We start from the raw sequence: 24,843 nt of genomic DNA, 5'->3' as shown, positions 1-24,843 counted from the left end.
TAATGTTCTAGCTTGCGATCTTCACAATTACTTTCTCATAGCATGTTTCGTGAATAACACGTCACACATTTGAAATTGTACATTACTACACCTGGACTTCATACAATGATGAATTTTTGTCATCACTGAAATCTTATTGATTCCCCATAACACGGGTCTGTGGATGTGTATGGATAGATGAATAGATAGACAGGTGATAGGTAGATGGTTACTAAGAATGACTCAGATGCTAACTGCTAGTCTTTAAACATAAAGTATCTTTTTGATTGCCCTTCCTTCACTCCCATCATTCTCTTCTTGACTTTATTAAAATGTGTTTTATATTGAATTGTAATATGCATGATTACTAATCTTAAAACTTAAAAATGAAATAGGAAGAGACATATCTTTCCTAAGGAATCTAATCAATAAAAATTTGGGAACTATTTCAAGTATTTACAAGACGAGAAGAAATTAAATTAGGGATGAAAATACTTTTTCAAATAAATTTTAATTCATGATAACTGATACCAATAAAATACAGAAATATGGCCTTTTAAAAAAGTTTTTCAAGGCAGGATTTCTTTGTGTAACCCTAGCTTTCCTGAAACTACCTCTGTATACTAGGCTGGCCTTGAACTCACAGAGATTCACTTGCCTTATCTCCTCCTCCTGAGTGCTGGGGATGATTTGTTAATTGTTGATCTTAGTGCCTGCAATATTGGTGCTCTGTTTTTTGAAGTTTACTCCTGTGCCAGTGGGTTCAAGGCAATTTTCCTCTTTTTCTTCTGAAATCTTCAGTGTACTGGGGTTTATATTGAGGTGTTTGATCCCCTTTGAATTAAGTTTTGTTCAGGGTGCTACATATGGACCTATTTGCAGTCTTCTTTATGCCGATTTCTGGTTGAACCAGTACTATTTGTTGAAGATGCTTCCTTTACCATTGGATAAGCTTGACATCTGTTTTCAAAATCAGGCAACCATATATGTGTGGCTTTATGTTCAGGATTTTGAATAAATTCTGTTAATCCACTTCTCTGTTTTTATGGCAAAACTATGCAGTTTTTATTATTACAGCTCTGTAGTACACCTTGAAATCATGGATGGTGATACCTCTGGAATTTCTTTTGTTGTATAGGACTGTTTTAGCTAACCTGGGTTGTTTGTTTTTCCATATGAAGTTCAGTATTGTTCTTTTAATGTCTTTAATGAATTGTGTTGGTATTTTAATAGGAATTGCATTGGATCAGTAGATTGTTTTTGGTAAGCTGGACATTGTATTACATTAATCACACTCATCGACAAACATGAGAAATCTTTCTATCTTCTGGTATCTTCTCCATCTTAATTGTTCAAAGACTTTAAGTTATTGCTTCAGTGGACTTTCATTTGCTTGTTTAAAGTTACACCAAGATATCTTATATCATTTACAGCTATTGTGCAAGGTGTTTTTTTCCTGATTTCTTTTTCTGCCCATTTATCATTTTCATATAGAACGGCTACTGATTTTTTTTTGGTTAATCTTTTTTATGTTTTTGAACATTTTTTTTATTTTACATACCAATCGCAGTTCCCCCTCTATCCCTTCCTCCTACTCTTCCCTTCAGTTAATGTATTCATTCACTTTTCAGAAAGTATTTATCAATTGTAGACGTTTCTTAATAGAAGCTTTGGTCTCACTTATGTATACTATCATATAACTTACAAATAAATGTACTTTGATATCTTCCTATCCAATCTATATCCCCTTGATTTCCTTTAGCTTTCTTATCTGCCTAGAAAGAAATTCAAGTACTATATTAAATACATATGGAGAGGCTGAACAACCTTGTCTTTTTCCTGATTTTACTGAGATTGCTTTGAGTTTCTTTCTATTTATTTTAATATTAGCTGTAGGTTTGCTGTAACTTGGCTGTATTATGTTGAAGTATGTCCCTTGTGTTCCTAATCTCTCCAAAATCGTTATTATGAAAGGGTGTTGGATTTTGTCAAAGGCTTTTTCAGTATCTAAAGTGTGTGTGTTTTCTTACTTTCAGTTTGTTTATATGGTGGATTACATTGAAAGTGAACTAATTTATTGGGTGTTCTGTCAGCTTCTTGTGTATTTATACTTATCTCCTTCTTTAGGTTAGGAAAATCTCCTTTCATGACTTCATGAAAAATATTTTCTGGGCCTTTGATCTGTGATTCTTATCCTTCTACTTATATTATTATTAAGATTGATCTTTTCATAGTGTCCCAGATTTTTGTGTCAGGAATTTCTTAGATTTAACATTTTCTTTGATCAATGTACCTATCTTCTATCATGTCTTTAATGCCCGAGATTCTCTCTTCTATCTCTGTACTCTTTGAAATTTCTTTCATCTGTGCTTTCTGTTTGCTTGTATGGGATTTTCATTTCCAGAAACTCTCAGTTCATGTTTATGTTTTCTTCATTTCTCCTCTCTCCATTTTCGGGTGTTGAACACTTTTATTTGCTTCCTTTAACTGTTTGATTTTATTAAATTGTTTTCTTGACATTCCTTAAAGAATATATTGATTTACTCTAATTTTTGTTTCCCTTTTATGTCTTTTTAAAAAAATTATTCATTCCTTAAGTTCCTCTTTCATCTTCATAAAGTTAGTTTTAAGGTAGTTTTCTTGTGAGTTAATAGTGTTGAGTATTTATAGTCGTTGTAATGGGATGGCTGAGCTCTAGTGGTGACATAATACCTTGTTTGTTGCTGATTGTATTCTTACAATGACCTTTAGGCATCTGGATTTGTAGTGCCAGTTTCTGGATTTGTCTTTGTTAGATGGGTGTCTTCTTCCTTGGTTTCTGTTTCCTCTCTTTTCTTCTTGCTAGAAGGGTCTGTAGTCAATAGATTGTCTCTGCCTGAGTTGGGAGCTGAACTTCTGATGGTTTGGATGCCCTTTGGTCCCGTAAAGACTTACTACCCAAATCAGTGGCTGGAGGTCTGGCTACATGTGTGATGTCTGATCTCTAGGGTTCTGGATGTCATCTGTCCTCTAGTGGAGTAAGAAGCCTCTGCCAGAAGTGTGGGCTTTGAGTGCTGGGAGCTAGCATGCCTCTGGTGGAGTAGTAGTCTTCTGGTATAGAAGTCAACTTAATTAATCTTGATGTCTGCATTTCAACATATTTATTTTCTGGCCTATGCACATAAAGATTTCTAATTCTTGTGTTTTGTGAAAATCACGAAGTCTATATGCATTGTTTATCTTCCAAGAACATGTTCATCATGAACCTTCATTCATTTTATTTCCTCTGTGGTGATATTTTCTCACTGTCTTTTCCAGAAATATGGGTTATTCTTTGATTCCTGCTAAGTTAGATACTTCTAGTATTAAGTCTTTTACTCTTATTTTTATATATATTTCCCTGTGTAGGACAACATATCCCTGAGGATATATGATCATGATTTGATTTCTCTTTACAGTCCTATCTTATCCTTCCTTCTTATTTATCATTTCAATGAAATAAGAAAATTCTAAAGTTGGAAATCGAATGACTAATTATTCCTTTGTTTAAAGTAGCATCCGGCTTGGGAAAATTATTATGTAGGCAAGGACTATTACATTTTTCAGAGACAATTGTATCATTTTAATCTTTTAATTTTATTGTATTTTGTGATACTGCTTTATCCTTTAAAAAATTGAATCTTCAATTATAATATTAAGGAAAACCTGTTCCACTGTTTATTCTCCAAGATTCCAGATAAATTATCCTCACAAGAGAATAAAACAGGCAGTTACTTGTATTAGAAGAGTCACTTTGTTGAGAGTAAAGAAACAAATATCAGATTTGACCACAAGTTGTTATGATCATAGTTCAGTGGAACCCTAACTTATACTTTGATAAAGATGAAATTAGTAAGGTTGAGCAGCATCGTGTGAAATAATTCATGAGTTAATAACTAATGAGTTTCTATCTTCTAAAGTTAAATCATTGAATGCATGTAATCAGGTTCAATATTAATTCCCTACGGGGTTGGCAGAAGCTCATCCTGAAAGGAAGTCCCTAGAGAACTATCTAGTAACTCATAATTTGCTTGTTTCACACCTGCTTTGCTTATGATGTAGGAGGAAAACAAACATTTAGGTGGAAATGAAGGTTTTCCTCCATGAATAATTTTTCCAGTTGATCATAAATTATTCCTTGAAACAGGGAAACTGATACCATTGTCAACATTTAATTTATTCATATGTGTTTTTTTTATTTGATTTAATTGTCCATGTATATTTCTGTAATCTTATTTCTTTGGAAAAACAGAAACCTCATAGCATATTAAAAATGAATTGGCCTTTTTAATATGCATTTCATTGGTGTTATCCTTTCATTTCCATCATTCTTATCATGATTCTTTTTTTTTTAAATTTCTGCTATTGAATTTAATACAGATGCAAACTCATCTCGACATTTAAAAATACAAAAAGAAGGGGAAGAAACAAAGAGTATGAGGTTTTATGGTTCAAGTAAGTTAGAGTCAGAACACCCCTCTTCTTAATTCTTTTTTTTTAACTTTTTTATTTTTATTTTTAAATTTAAATTTAAATTAGAAACAAGGTTGCTTCACATTTCAATTCACATCCCTTTTCCTCCCCTCCTCCCATGCCCTCCCATCAGCCCCCCAATATCCCCTCATTTCCCCAGGGATGGTGAGGCCCTCCATGGGGGTGTCCATAGTCTGTCATTTCATCCAGGGCAGGGCCTAGACCCTCCCCTGGGAGTCCAGGGTGAGAGTGCATCTCTCATTGTTGGATGTTGGTTTTTATTTTTTGTAATTCTCTCATAATTTCTTTTTTGCTTCTGAAATTCTTCACTAGCTGTCTTTTTCTTCATTGTTGACCTGGGTTTTCTAGTTTTGGTTTTGTTTTATTTTTATTTTTTTTATCACACCTAATCTTGTTGAATATAAAGATTACAAATGATCATTACTTATACAATTTGGGTTTTTATTTAATAAATCTTACAAATTTCACCTTTCAATCTGCTCTCTTATTTTCTGCTTTCCTAGATTGCTCTATTTTTTCACTGCCTTAATTTCAAACACCATTCTTTTGAGTGTTCTGCTAAATATCCAGGAAATTGCTGCTGAGTGTATGTCTTCCTACCTCTGCCATCTGCTCTTTGATGGGCAGCCTGTGGCCAGTTCACAACTTGTTTTTCCCACTATTGTGAAGAACACTATAGGTCTCATCCTGGTTCCTCTTAACCTGAAGCAAATTACATTTCCTCAATAATGACACGTTTGCTCTTGTTTCCTGGGTTTTTTTGTTTTGTTTTGTTTTTTAGATGAAAAATTTTATTTTTGTCTATTCATATTACTTTTTAGAAAGGAAATATACAGTCAATGTACTTGTGTGTGTGTGTGTGTGTGTGTTTGTGTTTGTGTGTATTTGCACAGGTGTTTTCTAAAGTTACAAGCTTTTCCATTAAATCTCCTGTAGCTGGAGCTGCAGATTTTGAACTGTCTCATCTGGCCCTTGATCAAATTTGGATCCTCATCAAGAGCAGGAAGCAGTGTTAAGCACTGAGTGAGTTCTCCATCCCCATAGCCAAATAAGCTTTAAGTGACTTGCTGACACCTAGGGAATTAGAATTGTAAAGGAGGAAAGCTGGTGTCCTTAAGTTGCAAATGTCAAAGAAATGAAATTTTAGCAGGTCACATAAAGTTTCAGAGTAGGAAGGAGTTTGCCAAATACATCCACATTGACACATGTAAGAATGAAAGATTGTGAGAAGTTTACACTGTGCCCAAAGACGATAATTTTACTTCAGTGTTTGTGAATCAGCATTCTCAGTGATTCTCACTCACATTCTCAATGATCTTGACTTTCCCTATCTATTATTGCTTTCTTCTTTCCAGATCTGAATTTTTCCCTTTCAATGACACTGGGGTGCAACTGTATGCTACAAACCAGTGGTATATTGTCCTCAACACAGGTCAATAACTATACATCAACTATTAAAAATGACAGTTTTCTAGCAGCTAGTTGCTTTAGTTGATGCAGAGGAAAGCACTGGAATTAGGAATGAATATACTTTTCATGGACTGAAGGACACACAGTAATGAGTTGATTAAAGAGGTCAGTTCTATGGAAAAGACAAAGTGACAAGATCCAGCTGGCCTACCTTATGAAGTGAGTACTGAAAGAGGAAAAAGCAGTGAGATGAAACTGTAAGGTACCTACAATGTGGTCTTAGTAAACTGACACTTTCCCAACTCGGTCTCCACCCAGAACTTTAAGTATCTCTCTGAGTCCTAAGTTCTTCAGCATGCTCTATAGGGCCTTCAGGTTGCTAGTCTTCTCTGTAAACTGGTGTTTTTTTACATTTCCACTGAGCACCTCTGAAGCCATGGAATAAGTGCCTTGGAGACACAGTATATGCACATTCACAGAGAATGTACACATAACACAGTGCTGATCATTCACAGTCCACTTGCTCTTCTCTGATCACTGTCATCACCAATATCCATTAGTATAGCACAACCATATTCTCTTTAAAAAGTTGCATCCTGTAAACCCTTTGACACTGTCTTCTTCAACAGTAACTCTTCCAAGATATTTACTTCACTTTTATTAATAATCTCTGTTCACTAAATATCTATGGATATTAAATACTATTGGTAGAAACATCTCTCATTGACTATCTACAGAAACTGAAACTAAGAAAAAATAACTTCTTTTGCTCAAGGCTTGTAGCTAAGAGGTAGTAGAAAAAAAAAGTGCTGACATGTATTCTCCTGAGTCCAAGGGAGAGCTGCTCTATGATGCCAGCACCCAGCCCAATCTCAGTGCTCTGTGATCTCACATTCCTACAATACCTTTGAATGTCTGATTTTCAAGAGCTTGCACTTTTATCCTTTCTATAAACAAGGTATCATAGTCAAATCACTTATACATCTTTTGAAATACAAAATTTTGTAGCTAGTAGACTTAGCATATTGGTTTGTGAGCTGTTGTTTTAAATAGTTGGGTCTTTTATACTGTCTTCCACAGCACATTTACTTGTTAGTTCACCTATCTTCCTCTTTCTTTATCGTTATGAGATCACAAATGAAGGGATGAATTAATTAAGGTCCTAACTTCTCACACAGAACCATCATTGTTTTATATATGCTCTTCCTCCTATTCTCCATCATTTATTTTATCTCTTGAACCCTCTTCTTTTCCATACCAAGAGGAAGCCATTCTTACTTGGCTCAGACATTTTCTTATAAAGTATGGAGCATTATATGCATGACTATACTTCATATACATGAAAACATTTTAATTTATGTAAATAATGTAAATTCACCTTTGGTATACTCTATCATCTAATTCTTTTCACTAAGCATTGCTTTTATTACTTGTGATGTGTGTTCAATGAATCTTCTATGTGTAATTACTAGATAGTATCACATGATTTTGCTTATCCATATATTGAATAAATACTTCCAACTTGCCCAGACTCTTTGCACTAATATCAATTCAGTAAGTATATATATGTATATATATATATATATATATATATACTTCTTATAGGATGTTAAAACAATTTCTTTAATCCCTGCATAGTTACTTTTATCATTACCCAAGAAGAAGCAACTTAAGAGAAAGAAGATTATTTTGACTCATGATTAGATATTTGGTCCTTCACAGTAGTGAAGGATTCATGGTGAGTGGTTGTCTTAGTTAGCATTTCTCTTGCTACAAAGAAACATCATGACCAAAAAGCAAGTTAGGGAGGAAAGGGTTTATTTAGCTTACATTTCTGTATTGCTGTTCATTATTAAAGAAAGTCAGGACAGGAACTTGAACAGGGCAAGATCCTGGAGGCAGGATCTGATTCAGAGTTCATTTATTCTTCATTCCTGCAAAAGTTGTACCATGTTTTTCAAATGAGTCTTCAATTTACATTCTGTAAATTTCCAAGATGTCTTTTTTGTTGCCCCAATGGGAAGGAGATTAGTCTCTCTTAACACTAGTAGCTACTTTCTCCAAATGCAACCTGAATGCAACTTTAATAAGATTCATATTTCATTAATAATCAAACTGTGCATTTTCACAACTTAATGCTTTATTTTCTCTTTTCACTCTAAATCTGGCTAAAAGTAATGAGTGGTATTTAGCCCTATGAAATATGCTTTCATTTCCTGCCTAGTTAATTAGTTTATCACTTTTGAGTATAACCTCCTGACATAAGCAGAACATAGATTATTAGAATGTAACAGGAATAGTCTTTAGCCCATTTGTCAAGAGAGTCTTTGATCCTTTCTGAAGCCTTGTGATTCAGACTAAAACAGTCTGTGTTTTGTTTGTTTTTCTATAAGTGTTCTGTTCTTCCCTGGCTAGAGAGGCCCATTAGGTTGTACTTATTACTAGCTAGGGCGTCTCTATCGTGTTGCTCCAAACTCTTCCATATACATCCTGCAAATAGATACAAAGGCCTACACAACACATGATAAGATTTGCTGTAGCAACAACTCAAGTACCGGGTACTGATTTTGTCTGTGTTATTTTCTTGTTACTGGGACCGAATACTACTGGTAGAAAACCTTTTATTTTGAATGAGAATTTGAAAGGATATGATCAAGTATAGTAGAGGAAGGTATGATAGTGGACATCTATATGACAATGGGACATGTGGCAGCTACTTGCCTTATATCATCAGCAGAAGTAGAGAGCTGGAGCTGTGGTGACAAGAAGCTATGTCCACAAGCTAGATTCCATCTGAAAAGATTCCACAACCATCTGAATAGCGATACAATCTGGGGACCAATTATTCAATCTCATAAGCCTCACATAGTTGGAACAATGTTACTGTGTCAATGCATGATTACAGTTGTTCCTACTAAATCGAGCCAGCTGCTCTGCAGAATGCTTGCATAGTCTGCATTTGTGCCAACAGTAACTTTCCTAAGCTCTCCCAGCTTTGCTAGCTCTCAAACCGTTTGGATTTTCTGCGTTATTGTTTTGGTTTTGCTATTGGTTCTCTTAATTCTTTCCAATTTATGAGAGTAGCATGAATTTTCTCCATGTTTTATTATTCATTGTACAAAATTGGAGAATTTCTCTACACGATTTTTATACTTTTGTGGTATTGTGTTTGGGATCATTTTCCTATGAGACCTTGTTATTATTTACTTACATTTTATTGTTAATTGTAGGAAATGGGACTATAAAACACAGAGAGCAATATCTTCTTATCTACTGGTTTCTGTCACATTAACATTTCTTGACTAAATTATCTCTTTTATTTCCCCTCTTTCATTTCTTTGACTAATTGTTTTCCTTAATTCCTCTTCCTAACATTCTCCTCTATATCTCTTTTACTTTCAGGGTTTTCTTGTAAAACATAAACTAAATGATTTTTATAAAATTTATCTATATGATTAAAATTTTTGAATATATTCTACTAAAGAACACTAGAGTACTTCTTAGAAATGCAGACTTTCTTTCTTTCACCTTTACATCAATGAGTTATCTCTTTTTCTCACCTCTATACAGGCACAAGGTTATACATGAATACATAAACACATAGGAAATGAACACTTCAACCATTTGTCAATAGAAAAAGACATGAGTGATTTTATAAATTAAAACATAAAACAGAGTTACTAAAAAATACCTGAACAGTGGGGAAAGTGAAATGTAGAGAAACAGCAAACAAAAATTAAAAGTTGATGAACAGTTAACCTAAATTCGAGGTTTGAGTAAAACTTGAAAATCCATCTTTGTCTTCATTTCATAGGTTCTGTTCCCTCTTCCTTTGTGAGTTATACACTTCAGTGTTATTTGACTATTATTTATTCTGTAGATGGCTTTAGGTGGTTAAATGGAGGAAATGGAAGAAGGTAGTGACATACATTGTGGCCGAGAGATGATAAACCATTTAACAAAGTATGAGTATTCTATGTAAAGTAAATGTATTTTCTGATGGGGCATGGAAAGTCAAATAAACCCTTAGATGCAGAAACAAAAATTAACCAATACATCTGAAACCAGTGAGAAATAATTGTAGCTACAGCATCATGCTTTGTTTGAGGGTGTGATAGGTATGCAAAGAATCAGAGCTGTTCATATAGAATTGTTAGTTGCAGAGTTGCAATAACAATTTACCTCTGAACAATCTAGAGGAAGAGGGAAGATCTTTACTTAAACTAATCCTCTGATTTCAAAAATCTGTCTCATAAAAATTATTCTGTAAACTTGAGAGAGGGACTTAAAGAAAAGCAAAAAGAAGAAGATAAATACAGATAGCCACCTTCTGAGTGTGTTTGACATTGTACTTGGGGAGGAATATATTTATAAGAATTCTTCACAGGGAGGGTGGCTCTGGTAACATTTGTTTAACTCAAGTGTCATCTCTTACAAAGCAGAAAAATTTCAAGTCTTTTATTCAGTAAGACTGTGTCATGCAAGCTCAAGCTGCTAAATTCTGTCATTTGTTAGCTACGAGTGGGTGAGCATACTGGAAGAATTGCTAGATGAATACAAAAATAGGTAGTTCCTTCACATTGAATTGATAGTCATTTGGAATATCTATGACGAATTTGAAACAAACATGAAAGTTCTTCATTAGTTCAACATTTCCTTTGGTTAAAATTCTGTATGACTTGGGATCTAAAAATGCAGTTTACTTGGCTTCCCACTAGTTTGTGAAGTACTTTATTGGATTACTCTTTGTAGTTTTATTCTCCCAAAGAAAAACTAATGATTTAAAAAAAAGTCAGCAGAAATTTCAAAGTCATGGAAACTAGTAGAAGCTATCTAGACTCAGCATTCAAATATGAAAGAATAAGAAGATGTAAATTTTGATTTTAGATCTCTGGGAAACTGGTTTGTCTTAATCCAGCATGATTTTGTAAGTATCAAATCGGGTTTTCTCAGCTCAAAGACACTGTAATAAATATAAGAACTTGAACATTCTTTGAACATTTTTATAATAATTTTTTTCAGTTTTCTTTTTTATTTTATGTATGCTTTTTTACATTAGAAATATGCATGTTTCAAATGTCAATCCCGGCTCCCCCCCCGTTCTCCCTCCACCAGCCCCACCCTCCCCCACCCTCAGCCCAATCCCCACATCATTCCCCAGGGAGGGTAAGGCCTACAGAAAAATAAAATTTTTATTTAACTTTTTACATACATTACTATCAGCTCCTTCTACCTCCCCTCCTCTCTCAAATCACCTCAACCCCCTACTCCATCCCTCCTCTGCTCCCCAGGGAGGGTAAGGCCTTCTAGAGGGAATTTTCAAAGTCTGTCATATCATCCCGGGTAGGGCCTAGGCCCTCTCCCATGTGTCCAGGCTGAGAGAGCATCTCTCCATGTGTAATGGGCTCCCAACGTCCATTTGTATGCCAGGGATAAGTACTGATATATTATTCGAGGCTCCAAAGATTGCTGAGACCTCCTGTCTGATACCCAGGTTCAGGGGCATCTGGCTCAGTCCCATGCTGGCCTCTCAGTCATCAGTCTGGGGTGCATTCGTTCCCCCTTGTTTATGTCAGCTGCCTCTTTGGGTTTCACCAGCCGGGTCTTGATTCCTTTGCTTGTGACCCCTCTTTGCACCTGGGTTCCAGGGGTTCAGTTTGGGTTTTAGCTGTGGGTGACTGCCTCAGCTTCAGTCAGTCACAGGATGAGGATTCTAGGATGGCATATAAGGTAGTCATCAATCTCATTATCAGGGAGGGCATTTAAGTAGCCTTAATGACAGTTGGTGTCATTCTTGTAGGTCTCTGAAAATCTCACTAGTGCCAGATCTCTCCTTGAACCTATAATGGTATCTCTCATCCTGCTCCCCTCTATTCTTAACCTGGCTCAACTCTCCTGCTCCCCCATGTCCTCCTCTCCCCTCCCCTTCTCTCCCTCCATTTCTCCCATGTCTCTCTGGCCTCCCATCCCCCCATGCTCCCAATCCCCTCAGGAGATCTTGTTGCATTTACCATGCATACCTCTGCTAAGGTACTCCCTGTTTCCCAGACTCTCTGTCGATGGGATTGTAGGCTGACAGTACACTGCTCCATGTCTAAAATTCATATATGAATGAGTAAATACCAGGTTTGTCTTTTTGTGACTAGATTACCTCACTCAGGATGGTTTCTTCTAGTGCCATTCATCTGCTTGCAAATTTCAAGATTCCAATTTATCTTTCCACTGAGTAGTACTCCATTGTGTAAATGTACCACATTTTCTCTATCCACTCTTCAGTTGAGGGGCATCTAGGTTGCTTCCAGGTTCTGGCTATTACAAATAATGCTGCTATGAACATAGTTGAACAGGTGTCCTTATTGTATGAATGTAAATCTTTTGGGTATATGCATAAGAGCAGAATTGCTGGATTTTTGTGGTAGACTGAATCCCATTTTCCTAAGGAATCTCCATACATATCTCCAAAGTGACTGTACAAGTTGGCACTCCCACCAGCAATGGAGGAGTGTTCCCCTTTCTCCACATCCTCTCCAGCATAAACTGTCATTAGTGGTTTTGATTTTAGCCATTTTGACAGGAGTGAGGTGGTATCTCAGAGTTGTTTTGATTTCAGTTCCCTGATGGCTAAGGATGTTGAGCACTATCTTTGAACATTTTTTATTAAAATGTTTCTGCATCAGTGAAGTATTCACTGAATTTAAAGCCTGTTTATATGTGTCTTGGTATCTCCATAGTTAGTAACTGTGTGCAACTAGAATTTGTGTTTATGTTCTCAGAAAAGATATAGTATTATTTGTATTTTTGAAATTACATAAATTATGTATAATGTAGTCATCTCAAATGAGTATTTTCTCTCTCTGAGAGTATTTTGAGGTTTTTGGGTTAGTTTTATTGTTATACACATTTCACCTCACTGATATACAGCATTTGCCCGCCTATCTGCTTTCTCATATCCTAGGGCTCTGAGGTTGCCCCCGATGGTGTGCTATATCAAATTTATGTGACACACATATCTCAGTAAGCATAGCTGAGTCACTTCTTCAAGTGTGTATGCCTCTTCAGCTGTGCAGATTACATTTCATTGAAGATGTTGTCATTCATATGTTTAAGAATACTTCTATTATATCAAAAATCTGTTTTATGTAAGTTTTATTTTCTAGTTATGTCTGGTTAGCAAGTGCAAAACTCTGGGACAGTACACACATGCACACACGCACACTATAGATAAAAGTAAAAATAGGTTAAAACACTCAGTTAAATGAATGTGTTCCTTCTCTGTTATTTTAATTGGTATAAAACTTTAATAATGCTCTCAGTTCCTACTGTTACCTTATTTTATATCATCTGATGCTTATTTTCAGTATTTGTTTGTTTATATATTTATCATATTTGTGCAGCTCAGCAGACAAGTTGGAGAAATGAAATCTCCCCTCCCACCATGTGGATCCAAGGGATTGAACTCAGGTTGCCATCTCACCAGCCCAACAAGCTTCATTCTTTCTTTGCTTTATCCGTTCATTCTTTTGCTCCCTACCTCTTTATCTGCCTCCCTGCCACCGTCATTCTCTTTCCTTACCTGCCACCTTCCTTACCTCCAATTTCTTCATCTCCACTCCTTCTCTTCTTCCTGTTTTTCTTCTTTCACTCTGGATTGGAGGTCAGAGTTTTATGACTGAATCAAACTTTCAATGTGGCAGACATTTTTAGATTTTATAGTTTTGAAATCAAATACATAGCACCTTTATCTAGAGAACAGTCCATAACCCTGCTTGGTTTTTTAGTTTCCTATATTCATATTTATTCTATTTTCATTGCTGGTTTGTTATCTATCTTGCTTTCCATATATGCAACTTGTATAGGTATTGATTTGCTTATGAGCTCATGTAAAAACCCATTTGTATGCAAGTCAACCTTGCCATTAGTTTGCTTATATTTTTTCACCCTTCCAATAAATGGCTTCGGGTATTTTGGTTTGTTTTTTTGTTGTTGTTGGATAATCATTTATTTTCTGTTTTATAAATTTTATTCTCATGGTTACTATTTTCTCTTTCTTTGACTTAATTCTTTTTTATTTTCTTAATCTTTGTGCTGAAAGTTGATTTTTTAAGGGTGGCTTGTATGACTTTCCCCCAGAGAGATGTAAAAACATGGAGAGAGAGCACCACTGATCGATCAAGGAAATGGTTCTACTCAGGTCTGTCTTAGTGAACATTAGTTACTGAAAGGCAGCTATATCACCATAAACCCACCACAGCATGATGATGACTCAGGAAAGCTGTGTTGTTCTCAGCATACAGGCAGCTCCATCATAGACTGCCACTTCCCCAAGTCATTGCTTATTGCTTAGTTTCATTACCCATCTGTATTTCATGGGTCTCCCTCCCTTCAGAAGGGCATTTCAATTCTGAGAAAGTAGCTATACAACAGATGACTTCCCTCTTTTATTCATGGGACTCAGGTGCATTTAGAAGAAGCAGTATGGTTGCACTAGCACTTTTCCAAACTCTTAGAGCTTGGTAAACCCTTACAGTAAATGTGCAGGCAGAAACCCACAGAACCTGTGTGAAGTTCAATGTGAATATTATACAGTTTGTAACTTTCATAAAATCGTCCATTCATTACACATTTTAATAAAAAGTAAATTGAGACGCAGTATATAAACCATGAAATTCATCATTTAAAGTGTGCCTTTCCAACCACCATTACTATATTTTAAGATGAGAATATTTTAATTGACCTCAAAACAAAACTGAGGCTCCTTAACAATCAGTTCTGTTAATGTATCTACCTCTCATTCTGGAAACCCCTAATCTGTTTTTTGCTGATACAGTTTTGTCTGTCATGTAAGTTTTCTGAAAATAACATCAAACATTATATGCGCTTTTATGACAAGCTTCTTTCACTTGGAATATATCAGTACCTGGTTTATTTGTTTATTGATGAATAATGTCTGTTTTATGATTGTGCAATATATCATTATTTATTTATTCACTACCTGATTGGCAAGTAGATTATTCCTACTTGGAAGTAATTAGGAATAATGCTACTATGAATATGTACATAAAGGTTTTCAGTTGACATGCACTTCTGATTGTCTTTAGAAGTTCAGAAATATGTTTGGAATTAATTGCTCCTATGACAACTAAATATGGAAATATTTGAAAATTTTAGAAAGCAATCAAATACTTTGCAAAATGGCCCCATTCCTTGAATGTTCCATCATCTGTGTAGGAATGTTTAAGTGTCTATAGTGTTCATATCTGTCTTTTTTACTGTAATCATCTGGAAAGGATGCCGAAAACAGAAGTCCTTATGATATTTTGCAGTTGTCTTTACCTGCTGATGGATGCTGCAGGGAACACTTTTGGATGACCACAACCACTCTCTTCCCATCCAGACCAAAGTACCTAACTGAATCTATTAAATAGGAGCTTCCATGTGGTCATTATCATATCATATTTCTTTATCTGTTTAGACATGAGTCTCTCATAAGATCTATGTTTGGGAAACATTGTCCCGTTGTCTGTGCTGTCTTCTCACCTTCTAGATAGCTTCCTTTGATAAATGAACCTAATAAAATTCAATTCATTTTTTCATTTATTAATAAAGTCATTTTTTCTAATTGAAGGTAGCTAAAATGTGGTTGTATGTATTCTTATTTCAGAATTATTTAGTTTTAGTTCTTACATTTAGTTCTATGAAATAAACTATATTTATGTGTGATTATGTATATAGATGTATATACTATGACACCAATATATATGCATACATATACTACAACAGCAATATATAATGTGTGGAACCACAGTTTCCCCACACCTACCCTTTTTTTAGATACTTTTCCTTATAATGAGCAGCTCTCCGGGAGTTATGCTTTGAAATCCCTCCAAACCCATATGCTCCCTCTGATGGCTTCTGCTTGTTTGTTTTTCAAGACTTTCATGTAGATAAATTGGAAAGGCATGAATGAATGCTAACATATAATTTTCTGTTCTTAGTTCAACAGTCCAGCTAGTGTAGTTGAATCGGTGACCATTAGGTTGAGTAACGCCTTCCTTCAACTAATAAGACAGAAAATTATCAAGGAAAATATTTGGCATTGAGTTTCTGGTCTCCATGATTGTATATGCATATACATGCACATCTGTACACCAGTATACACACATATATGAACATACACGATGCACAAAAGAACCCATGCACTCACACACACACACACACACACACACATACACACACACAATTTCAAGAATTGTGAGAAAGTGAGAAAGAAAGAATGAGCAAGCAAGCTTATTGGCATTATCACTTAGTGTGCATTTGTGCAGCAGCAGGCAGACCCAGGCCTCTGCTAGTGACTATTAAGTAAGTTTAATTCCATATTCTGCCAGTTTATCACAGGTGGTGACTAAAACTAGTCGTTGAAAGTATTAGCAGACCTTTACTGGCCTAGCCAGGCAGTCTATGCCACAATCATTTGAGACCTGAGTGTTTTCTCCTTATGGATTTTGGCTCTATTTTAATTGGATATAATAGGATATTCTTATGCTCAATTTCCACAGTATCAGTTAGCTATTATTGCAATCATGTTGTGCAACAAGAGACACGGTGCTGCACAGCACCTATTTGCAGTAGAATAGTGGTCACAACTACATACATGGAGTTGCTCACATCTCTGGAGATATTCTGAGTGATCTTGACAATGCATGTCTGATCACTATGAGAAGCTCGCTTTAATGCTTGACTCATTGCCTATACTGGAGTTCAGCTCCTACAAGACAGAGGCTGGAAAGATGTGGTATAGGGGTCATGGGCCTTTATTAGGTACTTGATCAGGAAAGATTCCTTAGAGCAAATGAGTTGAGTGAGGAAAGTAAGACTGCTTGCAATTGACACAAAATTAGTTCAAATTAATGTGTCATCTCTTCACCATTATGATATTGTTTTATAAACTTTTTCTTCTTTTTGAAATTAAAATATAATTACATTCTTTCTCTACTTCCCATTCCTCCCTCAACCCATCTGGTTTATTCTTCCTTCCATGTGCTCTTTCTGAAATGCATGGTTCATGGCATCTTTTACTGTATTTGTTGTTATGCCAAAAGTGTGGGGAGGAGGGAGTTTATTTGTCTTATATACACTAAATCATAGTTATGTATCTTGAATCCGTTGATGGAATTCAAGGCAGTAACTCAAACAAGACAGGAAACTGGAAACAGGAAACTGATACAGAAGCCATGAAAAAGTGGTGCTTACTGACTTGTTCTTCATAGTTTGATCAACCTGCTTTCTTATAGAACTCAGGACCACCAGCCAAACAGTGACATTATGCATAGTAGACTAGGGATTCCCACATCAATCACTAATTAAGAAAATTCCCTAAAGGCTTGTCTACAGCCTCAACATATGGAAGCAAATTCTTAATAAAGGTTTCCTCCTCTCAGATGACTGTAGATGGTATTAATTGAGCTAAAACTCACTAGCACATATATGTACAAACTGCTCAGTTTGAACAGGGCTACACACACACACACACACACACACACACACACACATATATATATATATATATTATTTCAGAAATAACCATTTGGTATTGGGTAACCAAATAACCTTAACAATACCAAGTACTGTGTTCTTCTCTGGGGACCCTATATAAAATATGGGCCCCAGGTGAAGGAGGTGTGTTGTATATATGTCATGTCAGGTGAGACTAGGAATAGCACAATCACTTGTCTTCTGGGTTTAAGCAGTTCACACTCACATATTCACAATCACATTTCATACATACGAATGTGGCCACATCATACATTCAGAACTACATACATCTTTCAGTCATCCTTTTAACCTAGGTCATGATTATTTTGTTGAAATGAAACTCCCTTAATTGAAATCTCTATGACAGAACAACTCCACTAATCCTTGAATTAAAACAAAAGGTTGAAAAAGTCCTGTATGCCCCTCATTATCCCTCCATTTGAAAAGTTCTGAGCTACACTCATGGGCTACTGCCATACCCACTCCTTGTAATACTGTAGATGCAGGGTGGAGAGGCCAGGATTTTGGCCAAAAGTTTTTAGAGATGACTCACAAAATTGATATTAAATTTGTATCAATAACCAACCCTGTATAAATGCAAACAAATTTTTATAAACAATATTTGGGAATGTGGGCGTTGTTCTTTCCAAACTACTTCCTGCTCTTAAGGGGCGCTGAAATACCAGGGGAATCATGACAAAAACAAACAAACAAAAAAAAAAAACCCAGAAAACTGTTGAAGTCCTTGTTTTTGTGGTCTGCAAGGCTGTATCATCTCAGCTGTTTTAGATGTTGGATCACCTGGGGCCACTGCTTCAGGTGGTTTTGCTTCATCAAACCATAGAGGTCTGAAAGAAACTCACAGCTTTTTATTTTCTGTGGAAACAAAAGCAGAAATTATTTTCCCAAGTAACCTGTCCTTATATTTAAATTTAGAAGTCAAAGCATTTTCAAAATATATAAGTTGGATTAATTCAGCAGCATTGATAATCAAATGTCTTTTAGTAGTTTTTGTTCCTTTCTTAGCAATCAGACAATTCAAAGACAACACAACAGCACACTGTATCCAGACTCTGTATTTTCCATTTCATATACTTTTATCTTTTCCTTTTCTTTCAATTAATACCAGTACCTCATTTACTAACTGTTACTCATTTTTCAATTCACCCATTTTCAATCCATCCTACAACCGAGGATGATCCCTCAGGCAAAAGCCTTAAGATTTACTCAATCCCCCCTCCAACTGAGGGTGATGTCTCAGGTTCCCCTTTATTTCCCAACCTTTGTGTTGGGCGAAGGCCTGGAGATTTAATCTATACCCCTAACTTGGTATCTTTTTTCCAATGAACCCTCATAACCTTACTTGCTAGCCATCATTTGAAGGTCACCATTCAATTTTACTGTTAGAAGATGAGGTGCCTGATTTCAAATCTTTTCTTTCTTGAGTCTCTCCTCTCATGAGTCTTCTTTCTGGCTGATCTTTCCCAGTCTTTCCAAGTGTCTCTAGATCTCAGTGGCACCTGTGGCCCCTTGTGCCACAGGTTTCATAAAGTGGCAGCTGTATATTCTCTTTAAAGATCCATGACTTTACTAGCTCTTCGTGTGTGTCTAGGTTTCTAGTATCAGGCAATATTTCTTCCTTATTGTGCAGACCTTACTTCCAGTTATTAGAGAACTGTTGGTCACTACCAAGATGTAGGTGCCACTATTGCAAGCTCAGAGATTACATGGTGATTGTCGTTTTCAGTTCATCGGTGCCATAGATGAATTGGGCTATTTGAAGCTTGCATGGGAGAATGCTGGAAAGTCAGAAGCAATATCGACATCCAGGTCCTATATATAAAGTATGTAGTGTCTTAAGCAGTCTAGATTTGCTGTCAACTCCTTGGAGGCAACCGAAGGCAATTATAATGGTCTATTTTGTTTAGGGAGTCTCTTGAAAAATACTGAGAAGTTTTTTAAAAACCTCTCAGGTCTACTGTTGGAGGTTTTGCTAAATAGGTGTGTGGGGAAACATTGTCACTCCACAGGTGAAGATTTCATTAGATTACATGCACACACACACACACAAACACATACATGCATATAATACATACATGTATGTATATGTATGTATTATATGTACTTCTAAGCAAACATATACTAAACATTTTCATTATGACTTTTCAAGAATCCTTGTTGTTGTTTTATCATCTTGCTTTCTTCTGTGTCTATTTCCCACCCTGACCCTAATTAAAACTCCTGATTTACCCCCATTTTGTTTAACTTAGCCATGTTGACTTAGGATAAGATAAAATTTCTAAGTTGTTCTAATTTGCTAATTAAATTTGTTAACTTCCCCAATACCAACAATTGAACTTTTTATAGGCATTTTTTTAGCCATGTGTATTTCTTCCTTTGAGAAGGAATATTCAAACTCCAGTTTTTTAATGGGTTCTTTGGATTCTGGTTTTGTTTGCTTGCTTGTTTTAGATTTGTTGTAGTTTTGTTTCATTTTATAGGGTTTTTTGTGTATTATGGATGTTAACCCTCTGTCAGATATACAGCTGACAAAGATCATCTCCGTTCTATTGACTTTCTCTTCACTCCACTGATTGTTTCTTTAGCAATGCAGAAGCTATTTAGTCTTTTGAGCCTCCATTTATTAATTGCTGGCCTCAATTCCTGAGCAAATAGAGTCCTATTCATCAAGTCCTTTCCTACACCTCTATCAGGTCCAGTACTACCTACGTTGTCTTCTATTGTTTCAGTGTTTTAAGTTTTTAAATATAGGTCTTCGATTCATTTAAAGTTGGGTTTTGTGCCAGGAGTTAAATATGAGTCTAATTTCATGTTGACATCTAGTTATACCAGCATCATTTTTTTAAAGATGCTACCTTTTCTCCAGTGTAAGTTTATTGTTTTTCTAATGTCATATAGCTGTAGTTATAACTAGTCATGTTTGGGTTTTTGACTGGTTCCATTTGTCTATATGTCTGTTTTTGTTTCAGTACCATATTATTTTTATTACAATGGCTCTGTAACATATTTTGATTTTGAGAGTGATATCCGTTCCAGTGTTGTTCATTTTGATCAGGATTGTTTTTGATACATGGGGCTTTTTCTTTGGTTGCACATTAATTTTAGCATGGTGACTTTTTAATTTCTGTGAAGAATTAGGTTAGGATTTTGATTAAGATTGCAGTGAATTTGTGAGTGGTTTTTGAAATCCACAAACAAGGGATATCTTGTCATTTTCTGGTATCTTTTTCCATCTCTTTCTTCCGAGATTAAGGGATTTCCTTGTAGAAGTCTTTTACTTCTTTGATCAAATTTGTTCCTAGACATTTTATTTTCCTTGTTCTTATTATGAATTGGAGTATATTAATGATTTCTTTTTGTCTCTATTTGTTGTTGCTGTATAGAAAAGCTGTTCATGTTAGTAATTGATTCTGTATTCTGCCAATTTGCTCAAATTATTTATCATTTTTCAAATTTTTCTGATTGAATTTTTGGGACCATGAGGTTTGGTTTGGCTTTGGTTTGTCCTTATTTCCCCACAATTTTCAGTTGCATTGATAAGTCATTTATTTGTGCTCCTTGTGATTATTTTTTTTTTGCTGTAGGTAATTAGAGTTGTAAATGTTCCTCATAGGACTTCCTTTAATATGTGCTAGAGATATTGTTGTGCTATGTTTCGTTTTCGCTTAGCTCCAAGAAGATTCTTCAATTTATCTTGATGTCTTCTTTGATCAATTCATTATTCAGCCATGAGTTGTTTAACTTCCATGTATTTGTGTGCTTACTAGAGATTTCTTTGCTATCAACTTATCCTTTATTATGTTATGGCCAAGGAAGGTATTTTTTATTCTATATATTTTATTTATTTATTTATTTTAAATTAGAAACAAACGTGAATCACCTGTCTATCTCCCAATCCCAACTCCCTCTCCCTCCCCTCTCCCCCCACCCCGCCCCCCACCAACATCCCCAACCCTCCAGCCAATCCCCACTGCACTCTCTAGGTAGGGTGAGGCCCTTCATGGCAGATCTGTCATATCATGCAGGGCAGGGCCTAGACCCTCCCGCATGTGTTTAGTCTGAGAGAGCATTCCTCATGTGGAATGAGTCCCAAAGTCCATTCAGATGCCACGGATAAATACTGATCCAGTACCTGAGGCCCCAAAGATTGCTGAGACATCCTCACTAACACCCACATTCAGGGGAGTCTGTAGCAGTTCCATGCTGGCCTCTAAGTCCTCAGTCTGGAGTCCATGAGCTCCCCCTTGTTCAGGTCAGCTGTTTCTGTGGGTTTTACCCACCTGGTCTTGACCCCTTAGCTTATCACTTATTCCTCTCTGCAGCTGAGTTCCAGGAGTTCAGTTCAGTGTTTAGCTGTGGGTATCTGCCTCTGTTTCCATCAGCCACTGGATGTAGACTCTAGGATGGCATAGAAGGTAGTAGTCAATCACATTATGGGGGTAGGTCATTTAAGGTACCCTTTCCACTATTGGTTAATTGTCTATTGGTGTCATCCTTATAGATCTCTGGAAATCTCACTAGTACCAGATCTCTCCTCAAACCTATAATGACTCCCTCTACTACAGTATTACCCATCCTGCTTTCCACTATTCTTCCCCTGACTCATCTTTCCTGATCCCCCATGTTCATTTCTTCCCTTCTCTTCTCCTCCTCACTTTTCCCCCAGCTCCCTTTCCCCTCCCTGCATGCTTCCAGTCCATTCAGGAGATCCTGTCATTCCCCTCCTCTGGGTTACCAAGCATATCTCTCTTAGGGTCCTCCCTTTTCCCAGACTCTCTAGTGGTGGGATGATACACAGTTATTTTAGTCTTTCTGAAGTTGTTAAGACTTGTTCTACATCCTAAGTGTGGTCTATTCTATATTTAGAAGCCAGCTTCCATTGCCATCTAAGTAGAATGTATTCTAAGTAGACTGTATATATTTTTGTGTGTTTGGGAAGAATATTCTGTAGATAACTGTTAAGTTCACTTGATATATGTATCAATTAATTCTTATGTTTTTCTCTTTATTTTTTGCCCAGATAACCTGTCTATTGGAAACAGTGGGATATTGCTATCACTGAATACTGATGTGCTGATGTTAATCTGTTTCTTTAGTTCCAGTAGTACAATCTTTTATGAAATTGTGTACACTAGAGTTTGGTGCACACATGTTAGGATAATAATGTGTATTTTGTTTATTAGTCCTTTGACTATAATGAAATGTTTTTTCAAACTCTTTTCGTTAGTTTTAGTTTGAAGTCTATTTGTGAAATATTGATATAGGAATGTTTGTTTGCTTTCTAGTACGATTTGTTAGAAATGTTTTGCCTATCCTTTCTCTTGAAGGTAGTGTGTATCTTTAAAGATAGATGTGTTTTCTGTAGAAATTAGATAGATGGCTTTTATTTTTCAATTCCTTCTTTCAGCCTTTATCTTAGAGACTTAAAATTACTAATGTTTAAAGTTATTTCTGAAAGGTATATGTTGATTATAGTAATTATATTGTGTTTTTTGCTGTTTGTGATATCAATATTATTCTGTGTTTCAGAAACTTAGGTTTGTTTTCGTTCTGCAGTCTCTTTTCTTTCTTAATTCCTCCTACAATCCAAAGTGATGCCATCTGTTTTTTCTTTGAGTTTAGTCTTCTAGATAGAATTCCTTTTTGACTGTTTGTATTATTGGAAGATTTTTCTTTCTCCTTAGTTGTGTATAATATTCTTAGTTGACAGCCATAGTCCTTTAAAACTTGAAATTCTTTGCTCTTCACTCATCTTGTTTTCAAAGTGTCCATCAAGAACTAAGCTGATATTCTGATGGGTTTTCCACTATATGTGATTTGTTTTGCAGATTTCAATATTTTTGATTTGTTCTGTATACTTAGTGTTTTTAATCTTGTTTAGCTGTGGGGAGTCTCTTGTCTTTTCTATGTGGTGTTCTGTGTGCTTCTAGTTTCTGTGTATGTATTTCCTTCATATACATAAGTTTATTCTATGACTTTGTTGAAGATCTCATCTATACTATTTACCAGGTATTTCTTCATCAATTCTATAACTCAAAGGTTGGTCTTTTTATGTTTAATTTGTTAATTTATTTATTTGATCTAGATCTTCTACTTTATGTTGGAATCCTGATATTTCACTTTCTGTTTGATTTATTTGACTTGTAAGATGTTTCCTTGAGTTTTCTGGTTGGGTCATTAGCTTTTCCAATTCCATTTACAAATTGTGGATTTCTTCATCATTTCCATCAGTGCTAGGTTTTCTTGCGCACCACTTAGGCACTTAGGCATTATTAGATTGTCAGATAACATGCCAAGAAAATAGAAAATATCCAAGTATCACAGTTGTAAAAATATTTTTGTGTTCTTTCATCAGATTATTTTCATCAAGTGTATGCAAATTCAAGAAGCAAAACACTCTAATATCTTGTATAAAATGAAATATAAATCTAAAATGTTCAAGTTTCTTTTAAGTTCAATTTGAAAAGAAACTTCTGCTTTGTTGTCAGAATTCTAAAATCAGTATATATGTTTTATTATTTTTTAGGGGAATATTTTGAACTTTGCACACACCCCAAATTCCTATTCTATTTCACTCAACTTTAAGATTTCTTTCTTCCTTTCTTTCTTCCTTTCTTTCTTCCTTTCTTTCTTCCTTCCTTTCTCTCTCTCTCTCTCTCTCTCTCTCTCTCTCTCTCTCTCTCTCGCTCTCTCTCTTTCTTTCTTCTTTTCCTTACCAACTTTGTATTGTCCAGCTAATCTTTGACCTGGTATAACCTACCAGAGGTTATATCCTTAAACATAACTGACTCTCCTTCGGCTCAGCTAGTAGTGGAGTTTCGTGCCAATCTTCCCTCCTCTTTTTGGGATTTTTCTGACTGGGGTTCATTTGGTCTTGCACATTCTATCACAGTTTTTCTGGGTTCATAGGTATAATTGCCCTATTGTTTCTAGACCTGACAAACACTGTTTCTTAATGTTCGACCACATCTGACTCATATAATCTTGTTCCGTTTTCTATTTTGTGGGAAGGTGTGTGATATGTCCATTCAATTTATGGCTGAGCACTGTGCAATCTATTATTCTCTACTCAATGACCATATTTTTTTTGGGGGAGTGTCTGTGCTAATTGCCGTCTATTGAAAGGAGAGTATTCTAAGAGGTAGGTTGAAAGAGTCTCTGACCTAGTGGTGTAATAAGTAACTTGGAGTCATTTTGTTATGTCCATTCAACAAAATAATAGAATCAGTTACTTACCTAAGGTTTATGACCTTACAAGGTATAAGTTCAAGCTTCCTTTAACAGTGGCTGACATGGTTTACTTCTAACAGAGTGGGTCGTAGATCCAATCAGAAAGTTAATAAAATGGAATTTTATTTAGAAAAAAATTCTAAACTCAATTAAAATGTA

The 24,843-nt window shown here is 35.6% G+C and overlaps 1 protein-coding gene across 6 annotated transcripts in view; it reads left to right on the top strand.

The window, feature by feature from the left end:
- Positions 1-24,843, top strand: part of Lrp1b (LDL receptor related protein 1B) — a 1,890,041-nt gene that overhangs the window by 1,190,008 nt on the left and 675,190 nt on the right. The window lies entirely within an intron of this gene.

The sequence above is a fragment of the Mesocricetus auratus genome, unplaced genomic scaffold (assembly GCF_017639785.1).
Source record: "Mesocricetus auratus isolate SY011 unplaced genomic scaffold, BCM_Maur_2.0 Super-Scaffold_100004, whole genome shotgun sequence".
Taxonomy (NCBI): domain Eukaryota; kingdom Metazoa; phylum Chordata; class Mammalia; order Rodentia; family Cricetidae; genus Mesocricetus; species Mesocricetus auratus.
The sequence above is the reverse complement of the archived record's forward strand: the minus strand, read 5'-3'. Positions and strand labels throughout refer to the sequence as shown.